This window comes from Myotis lucifugus, unplaced genomic scaffold, assembly GCF_000147115.1.
Source record: "Myotis lucifugus unplaced genomic scaffold, Myoluc2.0 scaffold_196, whole genome shotgun sequence".
Lineage (NCBI taxonomy): Eukaryota > Metazoa > Chordata > Mammalia > Chiroptera > Vespertilionidae > Myotis > Myotis lucifugus.
The window spans coordinates 813,198-820,067 of NW_005871244.1; the positions used below are offsets into that span (position 1 = coordinate 813,198).

The 6,870-nt window shown below is 43.9% G+C and overlaps 1 protein-coding gene and 1 pseudogene across 2 annotated transcripts in view; both read left to right on the forward strand.

The window, feature by feature from the left end:
• SUV39H1 (suppressor of variegation 3-9 homolog 1) overlaps nt 1-3,647 on the forward strand; it is a 21,366-nt gene extending 17,719 nt beyond the window's left edge. The window contains exons 6-7 of one of the 2 annotated variants that reach the window (XR_002831263.1): nt 738-872; nt 3,169-3,647. The gene's annotated coding sequence lies outside the window, so the exon portion shown is untranslated. The remainder of the gene's footprint in view (nt 1-737; nt 873-3,168) is intronic. The other variant, XR_002831264.1, reaches the window with a different exon arrangement.
• The window catches only part of LOC106698560, a 9,587-nt pseudogene extending 5,940 nt beyond the window's left edge, over nt 1-3,647 (forward strand).
• Nucleotides 3,648-6,870: the final 3,223 nt, after the last annotated feature.

Here is a 6,870-nt window from a genome sequence, read left to right on the forward strand (position 1 = left end):
CATGAACAAATGGCTCAGAGGACATCATCCTTGGATCATACAAAACAGATCAGAGACTTCAAATCCCGCAACATACACCCACAATCAAGTCTGACACTCCACATGCTGAAAAATACACCAGGTGGTAGACAAAGTCCACAAAGAGATCAGAGGATCCAGCATTTTAGCTTCAAATCTCTCTCTGACCTCTGCTTCTGCCGTCACATCAATTTTTGTGACTCTACTTCCCTCATCACATGCCCCTCCTTGTCTTGACATACATAGTCACTTAGTCTTTTCTGATCTTGAAGTTTCAGCCTTCCTCCTATAATGACCCTTGTGATTACAAGTGGGACCTCCTAGATCAGGGGTGGGGGACCTTTTTTCTGCCAAGGGCCATTTGAATATTTATAACATCATTTGCGGGCCATACAAAATTATCATCTTAAAAATTAACCTGCTAGCCCTAGCTGGTTTGGCTCAGTGGATAGAGCGTTGGCCTGTGGACCAAAGGGTCCCAGGTTCGATTCCGGTCAAGGGCATGTACCTTGGTTGCAGGCTCCTCCCCGGACATGAGGGGCTCATGCAGGAGGCAATCAATTGATATGTTTCTCTCACATCAATGTTTCTCCCTGTCTTTCCCTCTCTCTAAAAATCCATGGAAAAATATCCTCGGGTGAGGATTAGTAACAACAAAAGATATTAACCTGCTATGTTTGGTCAAACATTTAATTAATTCACCCCTAATGTCTTGGCAGGGCCAGACCAAATGATTTCTCGGGTCTTATATGGCCTCGACCCGGATGTTCCCCACCCCTGTCCTAGACAATCCAGGATAACCGCCCATCTCAGGATGCTTGCCTACTATGTATCTGCCAAGTCCCCTTTTCCAGGTAAGACAACATATTAACAAGTTGCAAGAATGCAGTGAGGACATATTTGGTGATCCATTATTTGAGCAAACAGAACACACATACACACAAAAAATAAACATCACATCCTGGGACATACATCCATGAAGTGCTCAAGGACTTCACGTCTGGAGTCATACACCTCCCAAGAGATCAGAGACCTTCCACCCTGAGACATACGTACAGAAGATGAGAAAGCCATTCTGGGACATTTACCAAAGAATGCTTAGAGCCCTCACACTCTGGGAATTAAGCCCACAAAGACATAAGAGAACTCACTCTCTGGGACATATACCCCACTAAGAGACCGGGGACCCACATTCTAGGACCCCCAAACAGACTAGATTTTTGACTTTGGGACATATTCACACAGAGAGCAGGAAAAAGCGCACATTTTCTGACATACACACAAACAGATCTCACAGACTGGGACATAACCACATAGAGAACAGACCTCCTTTCTTTTACAAACACACCCAAGGAGAATGCACACTCATATATGTGAAATACAAACATAAACAGATCAAAGATCTGATCTGAGAAATACAACCCAAACCACACCAGATACCTCCAATCCTGTAGCATGAACCAACAAAGAAGTTACAACCCTTACATGCTGGTAAATTCAGCAGATAAATACAGATGCCTGAAATCTTGGGGTGTACAGACTCAGGGAGATCAGACAGCTCAGATCCTGGATATACACCCACGAACAGAGATCCTCCCAGAAACAACATGCACGGAAATGCACCCAGAAACATATCACAGAGCTGTCAATGTGGGACACGCACCCACAAACAGATCAGAGGCCTCACATCCTGAAACATACACCCAGAACCAGCTCAGAAATCTCACATCCCAGACATATATATATACACATACACACACCTTAGCACAGCGGTTCTCAACCTGTGGGTCGAGACCCCTTTGGCGGTCGAACGACCCTTTCACAGGGGTCGCCTAAGACCATCCTGCATACCAGATATTTACATTATGATTCATAACAGTAACAACATGACAGTTATGAAGTAGCGACGAAAATAATTTTATGGTTGGGTCACAACATGAGGAACTGTATTTAAAGGGCCAGAAGGTTGAGAACCACTGCCTTAGCAGCTAAGAATTTCACTTCATGGCATATATCCCAGCAAACAAGTGAATGCTTGTGCCCTGGCTGGCATGGATCAGTGGTTAGAGCACCAGCCTGTGCACCAGAGGGTCTCGGGTTCGATTTCCAATCAAGGATACATACCTAGGTTGCAGGTTTGATCCCTGGCCCCAGTAGAGGTGCATGTAGGATGTGTCTCTCTCACATCTCTCTCTCTCTCTCTCCTCCTTCCCTCCCCCCCTCCTTTCCACTCTCTCTAAAAATCAATGGGAAAAATATCCTTGGGTGAGGATTAACAACAAAACAAAAAGTGCTTGCAAATATCTACATAAGATATCAGACATCCGACAACCTGGAACATACACCCACATACAGCTCAGACCTCACACTCTGGGATATACAGTCACACAACATGAGAGACCTCACACCTAGGACATGCATTGAGAAACAAATCAGACCACTCAGCTCCTGGGAAAACACCTGAAACAAAAATATCAGACTCTTCACATTATCAGACAAGTGCCCACGTGCAGATGAGGGGATTCCTACCATGGGACATACACCCTGCTTCACTCACCAGAAAACATGTCTCATGAATACCACAGGACAGACACAAACAAACAGGACAGGAAGCCTCACTTCCTGGGATATAAACTCAGAAATGGATCAGAGGTTTCAAGCAAAGGGAATATTCCCACAAAGAGCTCAGAATCCTTACACCCTGAACATACACACCTCAGCAGTTCAGAGAACTCATGTCCTGAGACCTGTACACAAAATCAGATCAGAGGCCTCCCCTCCTAGCACATACACCCCCAAACAGCTGGGCCCACAAATTCTGTGACACACACCATCAAAGAGATCAGAGACCTCACACCTGGTTCATACACCTGCAAACAGATCTAGGCCTCCCACCATCAGACACACACTCACAAACAAATGTGGAGTTCACCGTGGATATGCACCAATATACAGAGACATCACAACCTGGGACATTGTCTTCCTTCCTTCCTTTCTTCCTTCCTTTTTAGAAAAGAAGGTCACACTTATTCCATTTCTTAAAGGAGCAGACCTTTTATCTCCTCAGGGCTCTGGACTTGCTGCTGTAACAAATCACCACCATTTTACTGTCATAAAACAACACAAATTTATTATCTTACATTTCTGCAGGTCAGAAGACTGACAAGGAGTCTTACAAGGGTAAAAGTCAAGCTCTCTCTTGGGTCCTCGTTTCCAAGATGACCAAGAAAAGAAGGAATAATGGTCATGCCAAAAAAGGCTGTGGTCATGTGCAGCCTATTCATTGCACCAACTGCACCTGATGTGTGCCCAAGGATAAGGCCATTACGAAGTTCATCATTCGAAACATAGTAGAGGCCACAGCCATTAGGGACATCTCCAAAGCAAGGATCTTCAACGTCTATGTGCTTCCGAAGCTGTATGTGAAAGTACATGACTGTGTGAGCTGTGCCATTCACAGCAAGGTAGTAAGGAATCGCTCTCGTGAAGCCCGGAAGGACCAACCGGATTCAAACCTGCGGGTGCTGCCCCACCACTTTCACCAAAGCCCATGTAAGGAGGTAAGTCCTTGAGGACTGAAGAAAAGTTCTCTGGGGGAAAAATAAATGGAAATTGTACTTTAAAAAAAAGTCATGGTGTCATGTCAACAAAGTTGACTTCCTTCTGGAGTTCCTAGGAGAGAATCCAGTTCCTATAGGATACCTCCACTCCTGAGCTCATGGCCCCTTCCTCCACCTTTGAAATTAGTGTTTCATCTTCTAATCTCTTTCTCTCTGTATCCATCTATCTCGACCTCTATCTCTGCTTATATCATTACATCACCTTTTCTTTTTTTAACATATATTTTTATTGATTTCAGAGAGGAAGGGAGAGGGAGAGAGAGAAACATCAATGATGAGAGAGAATCATTGATCCGCTGCCTCTTGCATGCCCCCCTCCCCCGAACAGGGAAGAAGCCCACAACCCAGGTATGTGCCCTGATGGGGAATCAAACTGTGACCTCCTGGTCCATGGGTCAATGCTCAACCACTAAGCCACGCTGACAGGGCTCACATCACCTTTTCTTTTTTAAATACATATATATATATATATTTTATTGATTTATTACAGAGAGAAAGGGAGAGGGGCAGAGAGATAGAAACATCGATGAAAGAGAAACATCGATCAGCTGCCTCCTGCACACTCCCCACCGGGGATGTGCCCGCAACCAAGGTACATGCCCTTGACCGGAATCGAACCTGGAACCCTTGAGTCCACAGGCTGATGTTCTATCCACTGAGCCAAACCGGTCAGGGCTTAAATATATTTTTATTGCTTTCAGAGAGGAAGAAAGAGAGAGAGAGAGATAGAAACATCAATGATGAGAGAGAATCATGGCTGCCTCCTGCACGTCCCCTACTGGGGATTTCGCCCATAACCCGGGCATGTGCCCTTGACCAGAGTCGAACCCTGGACCCTTCAGTCCACAGGCTGATGCTCTATTCACTGAGCAAAACTGGCTAGGGCTTACATCACCTTTTCTAACACTACATCATGTTCTCTGACTCGCCTTCATTTCTCCCTCATACAAGGACACTTGGGATGACACTGGGCCCATTTAGATAATCTAGGAGAATTTCCTAATCTCAGGATGTTTTACTTAATCATGTCTGCAAAGTCTCTTTTCCATGTAAATTAACATAATCATATGTTCCAGGGATTAGGAAGTAGACACATTTGGGGTGCTATTATTCAGCCACCAGAGACATACATGCACGAACTGCTCACAGACCTCACATTCTGAGTCATATACTTTCAAATATAGGGTGTCCCAAAAATGTATATACACACTTTGAATAATTATAAAGGCAGTGTTTATTTTTCTTAATGTATTTATTTATTTATTTATGAGAGAGAGAGAGAGACAGAGAGAGAGAGAGAGAGAGGACGCACTGATTTGTTGTTCCACTCGTCCATGCATTCATTGGTTGCTTCTTGTATGTCTGGGGATCGAGCCCACAACCCGGGCATGTGCCCTTGACCGGAATCAAACCCGGGACCCTTCAGTCTGCAGGCTGATGCTCTATCCACTGAGCAACACCGGCCAGGGCGAAGGCAGTGTTTATTAAAATACATTTCATTTTCAAAATGGAGCTATCAGCTATTAAAGTGTGTATACATTTTTGGGGGGGATGAACACTTCCCACCTGCTAATATAAATTCAAAAAGAACAGACACACACACATTTTAGGACATATATAGCAAAAAAAGTCCTCAATCACTTGGAATTATACTTACAAAAACATAAGAGAACCCACCATCTGGGAAATATACACATAAATTGCAAAGCAAAATACATTTTAGACATAAACCCACAAACACATACCTCACAAACATGGACATGTAACAGCAAACTGAATAGACCTTACACCCTTGATAAACCCACACAAAGATATCAAACACGTACAGGTCAGAGACCTCACAACCTGAGATAGCTAGATACCTACAAACAAATCAGAGATCTCAAATCCAGCAATATACATCCATAATCAAGTCAGAGACCTCATATGCTAGGAAAAAGAGCCAGAAACTGATCATAGGCCTGAAATCTTGCAACAGGCACTCATTAAAAGATCAGAGAGTTTGTATTCTGGGATATACTCCCAAACAGGTTAAAGGTTTCAAACCAAGGGAAATGGAACACAAACCCAAAAAGACCTTGCAGACCTTACACAATGACACACACACACACACACACACACACACACACACACACACACACACACACAAATGAGATCTAACACCCAGGTTCATACAACCACAAACATATCAGAGAACTTATATTCTTGGCATACACCCATGAAAGACACCTCATACACTGATAATTATAGTGACAAGCAGATCAAATCCTGGGCCTATATCCACAAATGGATCAGACACCTCACACTCTGGGTCATACACCCGTGAACATATCAGAGATCTTCCATTCTGATGAATATACTCACAAACAGATCAGAGATCTCACATCCTGGGACACACTTGCAGAAACTACCCTAAAATTTTAGGACATACAGCCACAGACACCATGCAGACATTACACCTGGGAATTATAACCACAAAGAGATGAAAGACTTCAAATTCTTGCTACAGCTATGAAAAGATCAGACACCTTACACACAGAGACTTATTACTGGGAAGCACACCCAGAAACAGATCAGAGACTTCATACCCTGGGAAATATATGCACAAACAGGCCTTGACATACAGCAATGAAGACAGATACTAGTATCATAGTAGTATACAGCAACAACTGGACCATAGATCTCACACCCACAAACAGAGCAGAAACCTCACATCCTGGACACACACATACACACACACAGACCAGAGAACTTGCATCCTGGAATATATACCAACAACCAAATCAGAAATCTCTCATCCTGGAGAACAAACACCCAAACAGATCAGAGACCTCATAATCTCGGATACTACTCAAAGAGCTCAGATACCTCATACCTGGTACATGCATCCATGAACAGAGACCTCATATACTGCAACTTACAGCCACAAGCATATCAGGGACCCCACACTTTGGGGACATATACCCACAAAAAGCTCCCACAAAAAGCTCAGGAACCTTTCATCCTGGGATACACACCCATAAACAGTTCAGAAAGATGATGTCCTGGGACGCAGAATCCCCCATCCTCAAAATCATTAAAGCAATATCTGGACATAGACTCTCAAACCCCACAGAAACTTCTCTCTAAGGGACTCAGTGGCCCAAACTGCTCAGACACCTAACACCCTGGATGCAGACTCTGGTCACCTCAGTGATGTCTGGGACTTAGAAATCCATACAACTCACAGAAG